The following is a 14,736-nucleotide window of genomic DNA, read 5'->3' on the forward strand; positions in this document are numbered from 1 at the left end:
ATCACTGATGACAGAGGAGTTGATTCTACAATCATCAGGTCATTGTTTATTTTGATGAGATAGTAGTGCGTTTGTAAACAATGCTGGGATGAGGATGAATAATTCAAGGATAATGGCTTCGAAGGTTAACAAACATGAGATTTGGATAGAGTAGCGTGTATGCAGTACTTACGTTCCATTTGGTGTGGAATGTTGTCGACGTGAGCGCGATGCTGGAAGTGAAACAGGAGCCGGTGCTCTCGAGTGATCGCGCGGTGAGAGACGGCGGGCAACACTACAAGCCAAACCACTACAGCACTGGCAAACTGCAATTCTCCTTGTACTTGTCACTTCAATAAGTCCTATTTACATCATAACAACAGAGCCTGTATGCTTATATACATAGAATGTGAGTTTGATGTGTGTGAGGACGCAGATGACTAGTGTTCGCGATGATGATAGGGCCTGTACTGGCCGTCAGCCCGGAGCTAGATCACCGAGCAGTGCGCATGCGTCGAGGGGTACCCTCCTCCCCTGCTCAATGCTTCCTACCACCCCTTTCGACCATCTCACGAACACGACAAACATTAATCCCGGACTCCCAAGTTTATTCTCACGTCTTTTCACTCCTTTACCTCCTCTCCAACCATCACACCAACCACCCCCACCATTATCCACAATCACAAACAAGTTTCCGAAGTTACGATATGCCATCCCCCCTCACAAACCACTCACCAGATCGAGCCGACCTAGCTTAACCTACCAAGAAAACAGCGGCCTCCCTCGGCAATATTTATTAGTGATTAATGTGATTATTGTAACTGAGTAATTATTGATGTCACACGGAAACCTGGAATGGAATGCATTTACAAAAACTGAGGGAATTCTATTTAATCTGTGCGCTTATCTTTCAATTTTCCTCTGAAAACTCATTTCCAGTTTTATAGGATTTACATGAGTTCTCTCTATCATTCAGAAGTACTTGAAAAGTTACACAACCTTGAAGATCTCTGTAGTATCTTGTAATGTTAATTTTTGTTATTATCCTATGATTTATGTGAGAGACGTCTGCCGTGACAGGCTGTAGCTGTAACGCTCTGTGAAACTTTTGAAGTTTTGTGTGGTTTTTGTGGTGTCTTCATACTTTTGAGTGTTGTGTTCGAAGGAGTTAAAATTTCTCTTTATAGTGAACTAATTCAAAGTTTTCAGCACGGTATAGAGGTTTAAATAATACTGATTTTGAATACTTTTCAATTGAAACTCAGTGAACTTTCTGCACGATTTTAAACCTTGGTTTGGTTCGCCTATCTTTGACTGTAGATAACAGTGATTTATCAACTCTTCTTTCTCTTTGCTGTGATATTTATCGCCTTTCTTATTCTTTTTACCCTGACAACTGTCACTGCTACGGCTCTCCTCCCAATCTTACTCCTTCCTTTATCCTCTCTTCATATCAGGAGCCTCCAACTTCCTCGCCTTGCTAGCTCTCTCGGCAACTATTCTTCCCATCATCTTCCCGATAAAATTCTAGCCGCTAGTAAACCGTCGCTTCTTATTTACCTGATCATTTCTACTCATTGAGTCATTATTGTTTCAAGTTGTGTTCGACTTGAAAATAAAAATTATAATAATAATAATCAAATATTTATATGTCGTCAAGTAAAGAAAAATGTAGTAAGTGTAATAAAGTAATATATGGCTGACAAGAGATCCTACGATGTGAGACTTGTACAACAAGACAACATGTAGTTTGTTCAGAAATAAGTGAAGAAGAATTGAACTTTTTCAAAGGCTCAGGCTTTAATTGTCATGCATGCAAGAATAAAGAGTCGTTGATAGTAAATGACAATACACCAATATGGCCGCTAGTTGCTGGTCAATTATTGACCAGTCGGAATCTCAACTCCGACTCAAATTCAAATGACGATGTCCCAATGGACAATTTAAAACAGATTGAAATTGTAAGTATGCTTAGGAATTTGGAAACTTCTTTTGCTCAAAGGTTCCATAGCTTAGAGAAGACAAATGCTTCTCTCATTTGTAACCTTTCATCAGAGGTAGCAGCATTGAGGTTGGAAATTTCTTCATTGACTGTGGAAAACTTGAAATTGAGAGATGCTTTTAACAAAGATGTCAATGTGATTTCGAAAATATACAACGTGTCTCCCACTTCAGAAATTAGTAAGTCCATAGAAAGATCTAAATCATCGCTGGTGAATAATGATGTGCCTGCTCCCTCTTCTATCGTCATAGACGAGTCAGCTCAGCAGGACAAGCAGAACGAATTACCTTCCATGCTATCTGAACCTTGGTCTGTTGTGGCTAAAAAAACCAAGAAAGGGAGAAGAGATCCGCAGAGCAATGTTAGTGAGCCAAACACTGACGCTTCAAAGTATCTCAACAAACTCCACTCTGCCGAAAAAAGAGCAAGAGGCCGGTTCAAATTGGATCAAGAAAGGATACAAATATAATCACTAGAATGAGAAATAAGGCATTGTTTGCTAGTCGTTTTTCCCCTGATACATCAGAAAATGATATTGAGAATCTAACTTGTCAGGAGCACTATATCAAAAGGTTTTGTTCCATGTACTAAACTCCAATCACGATTTCCATACTCTTACAGCTCTTTTCATGTACTTGTCTCTGGAAATGTATTCCTTGAAGTTTGTAAGCCTGATGCCTGGTCTGAAGGAGCTATAATCTCTCCATTCTATGGGAAACTGTCTCATTTCAACTGTAAGCCTGTTGGCGGAAATGCTGGTGTGAATTCAATGGGGCGCTCGCAATGAAGGACTTGAATATATTTTATCAAAATGTCAGAGGACTAAGAACAAAGTCAATGGGATTTCTTACATCAGTTGTTGGTAATGATTTTGTAATAGTTCGAAGTTACCTATAAAATTACCCTAAACCTAACACCATTGTTATGGGTGGAGGCATCTATAACACTACCCCGCAGCTGACTTCATTTGTAACTGGTGGAAAGCCAGGGGGGATTTATTTATGAGAGGACCCGATTTTGTAACAAGGGGAAAATATAATAATTGCTTTTTAATCTCTACTCAACTATTAAACTGTTTCAATTATTTGAATCCATGGTTGGGAGCTTTGGATGGATTCGTTCATGCAAATGCCAAGATCTTCACTATTGTTTAACAACTCCTGTTCTAGCAACAAGTAACTTATCACGTGTCAGGAACGTAAAAGAGAAGATTTTGTAGAAATGCTACTGACATTAATTTATTAGTTGTATTCAAACATAGAATGATCGGTCATCTTTGAAATTATGTTATATTCAATCATAATCTTCACTGTAAACAATACAGTTATTTATTCAATTACTTCTTATTTCAAAATAACAACATAAAAAAATATTAATTTCGAAGAATATTTCTCAAATTACGACTTTATCGCAACGATTCATGATTGATATTTAGACAAGAATTTTCTAACTCTCTCTACAATAAATTTAGGGCCCCTGGTCAATAATTCGAGATTTTGATAAAATAATTTTGGCACTCACCATGGAATCGAAAACACGTTTGTTAAATAGATCGGCACTCACAATCACTCACGTTTACATTCTACCTTCAGTACTATTTTTCAAAATACATGCTTTTAATTCATACAAAATAAAACTTTCCCTCTAAATAGGCCGAAGCCTAGTTCTATGACTACATCTTCTCGCGGTGACGAATCGTTTAGAACTGCTGCTCTTCCACTCAAATTTTCCAATTTTCAAGAAAACACGTGGAGCGCCCGGCCTAATTTCATGTTAAAACGTCGTGAGGTCGCACGGTTCAAATACAATTCTAAATACGTTTGCATTAATTTCATTACGAAATCCAAGCCAGTACTATGGAAATGCTAGAAGACTGCAATAATTTAGAATTACAAGGTTCACTAGAGTTCATATTGGAGAAATTTAGTTCAATTTTGATCAGTTCAACAACCTGAAAGAAAGGCACAAAAAAACTACAATTCAAACCTCTCAATATTCACTATATTACAATTTCGATATTGTAGCTGTAACTGAATCCTGGTTAGGCGATCAACATAATAGCTCAAGCTTCTTTCCACCCTATAACAATGTGTTCAGAGCTGATAGGCTATATGATACTACAGGACAGACTAGAGGTGGAGGCTCACTGCTTGCTGTTGAAAGATCCCTACCTGCAACGAGGCGATTGGACATTGAACTCTTACTTGGAGTCGTCTGGATTGAAATCAAACTTCCTGGGCATCGTCTTCTGATTGCTTGTCACTATGTCTTTCCCACTTCTGATTTGTCATCCTTGAGCAGATATTTTGAAAAACCGAGTGAAAAATTGGTTTGCGACTCACTGGACCTGATTATATTGGGTGACTTCAATGCTGATGCTGTTTATTGGATGGATTACTCTCTTGTTCCCAATGCTCATTACTAAGCACTACGAAGAGCCGAAGTAGTATTACAGTTTCTGGAAGAGAACTGCTTGGATCATTCAATAGGGGCTCAAATGATGGCCGTGTACTTGATTTGGTGGTCAGAAACCTGAAGAACATTGCTGTATCTCATTCAGTTTCACCATCTGTTACCCTGGATGTTTATTATCCACCTTTTGCTGTAAATGTTCAGAACATTGCTGCGAACACACCAACTACTTCAAACGCATTATACTGCTTCAGGGAAGGTGATTATCACAAACTATATGATGAGGTGAGAGATACTGATTGGCACAACATTTTGGACTATAATGATCCCAACGGAGCCGCAACAACAATAACTGCTGTCTTAAAGAAAGCCATGAATAACTGCATTCCGAAAAGGACACCTAAACGGTCAGCTTATCCCAGTTGGCTCTCAGGCAAATTGATCAGGATGATAAAAGCTAGAAAAAAGCACACAAGATATACAAAAAGAGTCTGCTTGACAGAGATTACTCAATGTAGGCTATTCTACTCTCCGCTCTCAGGTGAAAGGTCGATTACTTCAAGACAAATCCATTATGACTCAAAAGACAGAGACATATCTGCAAACCCAGCCAAGATGCTTCTGGGAATATGTAAGGGACAACAGGACAGATATAGAAGTGTCTGGAAACACTCTGTTTCAAAAATAATTGAGAGAGTTGTCTACAGGCATATTTTTAGCAATGTAAAGACTACCATCACTGACTCTTAACATGGATTCATGCCAGAAAAATACACCACCACTAATTTGGCAAATTTCTTATCATATGTGGACCATGTGTGGAGAATCAAGAGCAAGTAAATGTGGTATACTTGGATCTAGAGAAGGCCTTCGACAAGATGTCCCATTCTGTACTGATTAGAAAGCTTTCTGATATCGGGTTCAATCAGGATCTTATTTGCTGGATCACGTCATATCTTGAATATAGAACATTTTTTGTACGATTCAGAGGAGCCACTTCCAGAAGCTTCACAACATCGTCTGGGGTTCCTCAGGGCTCCAATCTTGGTCCACTGCTCTTCAGTATTTTTATGAATTACATTGTAGGAGTTCTGGACTGTGAGGTTCTGATGTATGCTGACGACCTTGAAATCTTCAAGAGAATCAAGTCAAGAGAGGACTCCTCATCCTCGCAAGACAACATTGACCGGGCTTTGAATTGGTCTAGGAGGAATTTTATGCCTATCAATGTGGGAAAGATATTCATCATGACCTTCTCCAGGAAGACTTACACTCTTGGGTTTTGTTACAAAATTGCAAACACAAATATTCAGCTCGTCTAAAGTATGAAGGATCTTGGTGTTACCTTTGATAGTAAACTACTATTCACTGTGCATGTTGATAATATTGTGGCAAGGGCAAGAAGACAACTTGGAGCTATGAGATGGAGTGTAAGAGATTTCAGGGATCCCTGCACAATGAAGACCCTCTATTGTTCACTTGTCCGATGTCATCTGGAGTATGCTTCTATTATTTGGAACAAAGACAGTCTATGTACATCTAATAAAATTGAATCTGTTCAGAGAAGATTTATGCATCTTGTAATAAAACGACTCATGTCAGACATGGAGGAACTCTCTTACAGACAATTCTGCGAGATCGTGAAATTTGAATCTCTGGAATGGAGAAGAACCAAATTTGATGCGATGTTCTTATATAAATGTGTTCATGGGCAAGTGAATATTGGTGATCGAGGAAGTGGAGTTGTTGTTCCTCCACCAAATTTGAGACACTATCATCAATTTCACGCTTTCCTAAGGAGCTGTACCTCCCCTCTGGAGAGATGTATTGGAGTTGGCAATAAATTGTCTAATCAAATTGACTTCTCTGAAGCACAAGAGGAAAATCTGATCAATGTAAAACATACTCGAGTGATACGAGTTCTAAATGTTTTTTTTTTTTTTAATAGTATGAATAATTTTTTGATTATTCTCATTTTCATTTCAATGATCCACTATATTGATTTTAAACGTAGCATGATTAATTGATCTTATCTTGTTAATATACTTTTTCACTTTTCTCTTCTATTTGTAATCTTCATGAATGATAGAGCACAATGAACATCAACACTCTACCTGAAAAGTCAACAACAATTTGAAATTCATTGAGAAACAACCGCGATATAAATAAAGAACACTACTAATTAATACATCTGAAAAGTAAGTATTTTCATTAACTTTGTTGTAGTCTAGACACTGTGTATCTTTGTACATATTCGAAAAATGCTTACTTTCTCATGATGAAATGAGGAATGCATTCATCAGCCTCCATGAGGCTACTCCTCCACACGAGTAAAATGCATTTCTGTTCTCATCATGAACGAGTAAGTAGTGTTTCTCAAATATTTACACAGTGTCCAGACTACAACAAAGTTATTATAAATAGTGTTTCGTCATGGGAAACAACATCAGTTTTCAAAAAAATTGCTACGAAAAGGTTCAGTGTCCAATTAATGAAGATACGATGGAAATTTGAGTCCACTGTAGCAATTAAGTACCAATTACTGTAGTAATTGAGTATCAAGAGTATGATACCCAGTTATGAATTCCAAGTAGAATGTTTTAAAATGCACTTATCGTCAATTTCATCCCTGTAGTGTACTATTAACCTACTATCTTCACTACCCTCCAGCAACTACCGTCTAAATGGTGTTGAAGAACATCTAGTTTATAAGGAAATGTTGTGGAATGTCGTCAACTAAGCGACTGCTGGTCGTAATCAACCTGTGAGGAATATCAGCAAGAAGGAACTAGAAGAGATTCTCCATTTCTCAGGAGAAAGACTCGTGCTGGGACCGAGAAGCATTCTCAATCTTCAATCTCATCGATTGACGACTTGCATAATCACACCACTTTCCTACTAAGCTCTGTCAGTTTCAGCAGCTAATCCACAAACATGAGTTTGGAATCGGTGATGTGAGTTGATCATATCCTGTTTGTATCTTACTCAGTACAAGATTTCACTTGATTTTTCGTGTTACTCAAATCTTCAACTTTACTTTGGATGAGCACTAGATGCACTAAAGTTTTTTTTTGGAATTGCATCATGGTAACTATTTCCACTTCTCGTATTGAAAATTATTTACGCTCTGACATCGGAAGAGGAAGCTTGTTTTTGTCACAGCTCAAATTGTCATAACCCAAACTCATCAAATTGCAATTTAATGATTTACAAGTTTTATTTACGAAGGTTTCCAGTTACACTACCAACTCAAGTATTTATAAATGTTGACTGATGCCATATGAATATGAAAATGTGAAGACGTGAATCAAAATAATCGAACGGAGACATGACGTATGAATGAAATTTGATGATAGGGAGTTATAATGCTAGCTGATTATTATTATTGATTGAGCTGAAGTGGAAACACCATTCATAGTACTACGTTATTCAATATCAAATGTCATAGTGATAAGTAATAGTTAGTATAATATAAAATGGTGATGATAATGATAATGAATAGTTCACATTAGCATTTTGTTCGACTATGACTAGAATATTGCGGTGGATATGGAATCAGGCTATCACGTTTCAATCACTTTGATGAAGAGTGTTCATAATGCGCATAATAGTAAAAGGCATATTTTCTCATCATAAACTGAAACATGATAGGATTGACTTTGAGGATAGATCAACTTGAACCAAAAAGCCAGAAAAAACTGAAACAAATATTCGAGTGCATGTTTGAAATTTATTGATATCAATTGGATATGATTTCAATAGTGATATGTGTTGAGTAGGGAACTTTGGCTTCATGATAATAACTTACCTTTTTATGATAAAAAAGCCTTTTTACTTAATTATATCGATCAATAATAACGAAGCTAAAAATTGTATGATTCTATACGATACTTTTATGCCTTCAAAAAGAATAATGAAATAATATAGAGTTGACTACTACTGATTAAGCTAGGAATATGGATGTGGCTTACTATTGGTGTAACTGCAATGGAACATCTCAGTTCGATCAGCAAATAGCATTTTAGCACTGCTCATGATACTGGGTAACAGCTAATGATATTTCATGAAATTACAACCGAGAATAGTCAGTTATGAGCGAAACTGAAAATTGATGTCATTTGTTGTTGTGGAATGACGTGACTGAGTTTGTTCTATAGATGACCGCAGTGAGGGAAAAATTGTGGAGCAATTCATGCTGCTTTTGTCGAGCAGGCTAAGTTTCCGTCAACTTTGTCCATTTCAACGACTATAATAAAGCTTGGATGCGGGAGTGCTAATATTCCACAGGATCCATTGTCGCAAGACTCATCGAAGTACTAACCAAACCGTGTAAAAGCTATTTCAAGCCTTGTTATTGTTTTGCTGAAGTGAGTGAGTTTGGATGTCGCCTCCATAACTCAGACTGAGAATAACTCACTTGAGAGACTCTGTCATTGTTACTTCGATAATGGACGCTATTCAAAATTCATCTCAATATATCATAACAACAAAAATATCAAAATTCGTATCACTTTGGCGCGGTTCAAACCAATGCGATAAAATATGATGCACTTGCAGCGTAAGATATGACGAACGAGAACGACCCGATCCAGACCTAACACAAATCACTCATAGCGATGTAAGCTCCAAGGAAGCAACCAATCTGTTTCTCTAATAATTTTCAACTGGTGTTATCATGATTTTTGTATTATACGACTAAAAATGCGTTATACTGTAAAATCGTGTGTGTACTGCATTGGTACTGCATTGGTGCGAGTCGCTCCTTTGATACAATCAACCAATTTCAATAAAAAGTGTCTATAGAAGGTATTTAGGGAATGGTTTAATGGATGTTATTCTCTTCCAAAAGGTAGCTGAGAAGAAACCTGATATTCAAAAATATTAATAGAGTAAATTTTATCAGATATGGTGATAATCATAATGATATCCAAACTCACACCTCAATAAGCCAACGCCAAATATGGACTGTATCGTTAATGTTGAACAGTTATTTGATGATGATCCTCTGATGTAGGCTCCAGCCAGATTTGTCTTGCTTATTAATTTCATCTGTATTCTACTGTTTCTGTACAAATAAAGATATAATAAGCAGATCATCAGCTGTTGTAAAGTGGAATGCGTGAGTTCGTGGTGCATGAGTCTGTGCGGAGTATAAAATATCAATAAACTTTTACAGTTTTGGAGATTGGTGTTTCATTTCAGAGAACCGTATATAACTAGAGACCCCCTTGGTTAAAGAACTCGCTCATGAACTGTTGTATTGATCTCTGAGATCCGCAAATTGTAATTATACAGAGTTGGTGAGAATTATTATGGAAACAGGTGAATATATCTTTTACAAGTAGTATGATTTGACAGTAGTAGATTCCATGGGAATCCTATTCCAATAAAGTGACAGGTTTAAAGTGACAGATAGTTTTTTCAATTATTTTTCATTTTTTTCAATTTCAACTTTTTCAATTTGAAAAAAAACTATCTGTCACTTCAAACCTTTCTGCAGCTTCATTTTGAATCCAACTTCATTTTTTCAAATGGGAATGGGAATCATGTGATACAAGGATGAAATGAATGAGTACGGTACCTACCTTTACTTTGAATAATCAGGTGTTAGTGAACGCCAATAGTAGCTTCTACTCACATTTTTATCACTTTGAACAAAGAAATTCGTCAGAGCAACTGCTATCACAAGAGTAGTATTAATCACGTGTATGTTACAGACAGGCGTACAGATAGACAGACGTTAACAAAAGCGAGTTTATAATTATAGTACTTGTAAATTGATATTGTGTATTATTAAGCTGAAATCATAAGTCGGCGCATGAAAAAAGACTGTCTGTCTGACAGTCTATATGACAACTGCCAAATAATAGCATCAGCTTCTTCAAATGATAAATCAATGGAAAAATAATAGAAATAGCATGCAAATAATTCCAGCTGAGTGATAAATGATAAATAAAAAAAATCTTTCTTATATGCACTTTCACTGTTATTTTTACATCCTGAAAGAGGACGATGGAGTGAGTAAATTTTTTTGTCCAAACTTGACCTGTAGAAAGATTGGAAGAATTCGTTTTCAAAATTTGAAACTGATTAATCATTTTTTTCTAAAGTTCTTGTCGAACATAACAAACATACAATAAACCACTTTGGGCTCTAGTGAGTCGCAAGTGAGAGCTTCGATAACACTAGTTCAATGAAATAATTCAATTCATTCAAGATTGGGATATTGTATTTTCGACTGTACTTGAACAAATGTTTTTCTCAAAAAGTTTATAGATGACAATCTATTGGACAAGCATTGAATAATAATAATCTATATACAATTTGAAGCGTTTTATGATGATATAGATAATTTGCAGCATCTCAACAATTCATATATTTTTATACTAGTAGTACTGTGAACAGTAGACCTCGTGCTCAGTAAATTACATTGACCTGTTGTTATGTTTTCTCAAAAATTAATAAATCATTCATCAATTTAAAATGTCTAGAAAAAATCCTAAATAAACATAGAACTTTCTGTCCTATCGTACCGTGAGGTGTCGTCCCGGAATGTGAGTGTGAGCGCTGTTATCAGGTCTGGCTGCCGTCGATACGCCAATCCAATCAACCCATCAGAGAACATTCTGTGTTGTCGTGTTGGCGAAAAATCGGAGTGATGAAATTAACCAAATAAACACCATAATGCTGATTTCCTACAAACTTTATTTCTCACTTTCCATGATTTTAAAAATCAATTTCTTTCCAATAATATTTTTTTGCAATTTTCAAAAAAAATCAGATTAAAAAAGAATAATGTGAAAAAAATGTTTTCTTGCAATAACTCCAAACTCCAAACTACAATCATGGCCTCAGCTTATGGAAAGACAAAGTTAGTAGACAACTGTCTATAACGTTGATGGGAAGATACATTCTCATGATGTTCGATGTTTCTGAACGGGCAGTATTATCACAGTATACATAAAGTGTGGAAACTCGGCTGGTAACCTGGCGCAAAAATCCGCCATCTTGTTAGGAAGCTCCGCATTGAAATAGTATTGATGGAAGATTCGGATCACTTTACTGATCCGGATCAATTGATCTCGTTCACTGCCGCGAGCCAATCAAAAGACAAGGATTGGAACTTCCCAAGGTCACGTAACGTGTCTAGTATTTCTGCCATGTAAAAAGCATTGGTTAAATAGGCGTTTGATTGACAGTTTCCATTCTGTACCTATTCTGTGGTATTATAGTCCACTGAACAGAGTTGATTTATGATGAATTATTCTATAGTCTGATTTTTATGGTAATATTGGTGTTCCAAGGAAACTCCTTTTCCTTTTGTATTATCCTTAAAATGCAAAATTAAAAAAAAACCCTTATGTATATGTTGACGTGAGATTCAAAAAGGAACATACCTGTCAGATTTATTAAGAATCTATTGCTACGTTTCTTTGTAAAGGCGCAACATATAAACATTGTGAGATCACTTTTGGGGTGCCCAATATTGATACTATGATCCCTATCATGCAAATAAATTTTCAGAAATTGAAGGCCGTCCAGCTCGCAAATATTATAGGGCTCTTGCCACAGCTCCAGCTCAGTGATAAATCCATGAGTAACCTTATAATAATGGACCATGAATGGTCTAGACGACTGATATCTACCAAGTCTTACCGCCGCTCTCTTGAGTATGTTGTAGAATACCAAGAAAGGAATCAAAAGGATAGTCGGCGACTGATATACAGTAACCATATATCCAATATAGAATAATGAAACTCAACTTTTATTTTCTAATTGAGTTTCAAAACACTCAGCATGAATATTGGTGTGCTCCAATTTATCTTTTCGAGATTCTTTATTACTTACGACGCCAGTTCTCGAAGATCTCTGGAACCTTATGTGATATATAGCAGACTTATTATAATAATTATCAATAAATATTTGCTGACTGATAAATGTGACTATCATCAAAGGATGATAAGTAATAGTTGCTCAAAATAAAACTAATTTTCAATGATTCATTAATTGAATGTGTTGCATAATGTTAGTGCTTGGTACCAAGATAGATCAAATTGTATATCACAAGATGAATCAGGTTAAGAACAAAAAGTTCTAGAAACTTTGTATGCTGACAAAAAACACAAATATATTCCCATAGATAAACACAACAATAAAATATGCCAATGCAAAATAAGCTTTCAAATATTTCTAATATCACAGAAGTTATTATCATTAACAATGATATTTGCTATAAAAATATTCATCAATACTGATATATAAATTCGGTTTGATTCAGAATTTAGCAAATTTGAACATGTTCAGTTCATAGATTCGATGAATATATTTGAATCAATTATAAATAATCCAGAAAATGATTGCTTCAAATAAATCTCAGGGGCATGAACTTGTGCTATGCATGGAAATAAGCTTCCTTTACAGATTTCAAATAGAAAGTGATCTCTATGTGATCTTTAGTTTTGTGGTCTTCTACATACCAGTAACATAGTTCGAAGTTTCATAATAATAAATGCCTTTAATTTACATACCATTCCCTTACATTCAATATTTATAATTATAGTAAAATAAAACATATTCTTGTTACAATAATTGGCTGGTCGGTCAGCTAATTAATTAAGCTATAAGTTGAATAAACTGTCAGCTGAACTGGGATCATGTGACCTATAAAATCATAACAAGAATTCGAACCTCTAAATTACATGAATATTTTTATTTTTGTGTCTGCCAAGAACAAATTACACTATTCTTTCCATAATTTTATTTTTGCCAGATAATTTAGACTATAGTTTGTGTAAAATAAGTTGAGACTTGGCCCTCCATCCGTTGAAATTACAGGGTTGCCAAATTGCCTTAAATTGCAACTTTATTAAATTTCCAATTTAACGTCAGAATTGGAAGTAGATTATCATCCCCCATATCCTAGTAGTACTAAAACGCTTCAGGGTTGTAGGATTAGAAGGATATTTAACTTTTATGATAAAATTGGAAACATTGCGAAGTTTTGTTTTTCTTTTGAATATAACTTCTCTCAGAATCATGGAGCGTCGTAATGCGTGATAATTTTATATCAAATTAACGGGAAGAATGTAGGTGTCTATAGGTGTCTCCTCTCTATAGGTGTCTGAATCGTTTCTATCCGACTTATAGTTATTTTTTAATTAATGATTATTTTCGTCAATGTCGAGACATTTAGAGCAGAAAACATGTGGTTTTGGACATGCTAGAAACTTTTTCGTTTTGAAAGATAAGTAGGTGGTGGAAGCGACGTACTCGAAAGAGTGAATTATGACCTCTCAGGAGTTTTAAATTCAAGGATAGCGGCTGAATGGTGTGCCACTATATGTTATCAATAGCTGGGATCAACTAAAACAAAATACAGAACGATTGAAAAATTCAGCAACTGCAAGCCACATGATTATAAATAGTGAAAATGACAACCTCGCCTCGAATAATCCAAGCAGTGTTTCATTACAGCCTTTCCAGAGGTAATCAGCTGCTTGCATTTTTTGAAATAATTCAGTCAAATATTTTGTAAATTGCCAGCCTTCAGCATACAATTTGGTACACAATGCATACCAAGCAGCCGCTCACCTAACTTTAAAATTCATTGGAAACCATAATACGATCTTCCGACAACTTTTGACAATTGGAAAAATAATTTCAATTATTTCTGAGAAACTTTCTCGCTTTCACCACTCACTTATCTTTTGAAACATAAAAGTTTCTAGCATGTCCAAAATTTTATGTTTTCTGCTCGAAATGTCTCGACATTGACGAACATAATCATCGATTAAAAAATAACTATAAGTCGGATAAAAATGATCCAGACAACAATAGAAAGGAGACATTCTCCCCGTTAATTTGATATAAGATTATTACGCATTACGACGCCTCATGATTCTGAGAGAAGTGATATTCACAAGAAAAACAAATCTTCGCGATGTTTCCAATTTTATCATAGAAGTTAAATTTCCTTTTAATCCTTCAACCCTGAAGCGTTTCAAGTATTACTAGGATATCGGGGATGATATTCTACATCCAATTCTGACGTTGAATTGGAAATTGGAGAAAGTTGCAATTTTACACGATTTGGCAATCCTGTAATTTCTTCGGATGGAGGGCCAAGATAGTCTCAACTTATTTTTCGCCCCACTTGGATGTAATGAGCTGGTTTTCGTGCGCCATATAGAGGCCGAAAATGATTGTTTTCTGACCAGGCTGTTAAAAGTTTTACGGCCCTAGGGCTGTAAAATAACCTTGAAGTCAGCTGATTCTGATTTGATGTGAACGTGTTTACAAAATGGTTTATGAAACGGAGTCTGTTTATGCTTCTAGAATTGAAT

At 35.8% G+C, this 14,736-nt stretch overlaps 1 protein-coding gene across 3 annotated transcripts in view; it reads right to left on the minus strand.

Annotated features, from left to right (window-relative positions):
- Window positions 1–14,736, minus strand: part of LOC111056765 (alpha-2A adrenergic receptor) — a 416,461-nt gene that overhangs the window by 367,923 nt on the left and 33,802 nt on the right. Inside the window, exon 1 of one of the 3 annotated variants that reach the window (XM_039438995.1) lies at window positions 173–500. The exons of 1 other annotated variant lie outside the window; for it this stretch is intronic. The gene's annotated coding sequence lies outside the window, so the exon portion shown is untranslated. Of the gene's footprint in view, window positions 1–172; window positions 501–14,736 lie in introns of those variants that run through there. One more of the 3 variants, XM_039439012.1, reaches the window with a different exon arrangement.

The sequence above is a fragment of the Nilaparvata lugens genome, chromosome 1 (genome assembly GCF_014356525.2).
Source record: "Nilaparvata lugens isolate BPH chromosome 1, ASM1435652v1, whole genome shotgun sequence".
In the NCBI taxonomy this organism is placed as follows: domain Eukaryota; kingdom Metazoa; phylum Arthropoda; class Insecta; order Hemiptera; family Delphacidae; genus Nilaparvata; species Nilaparvata lugens.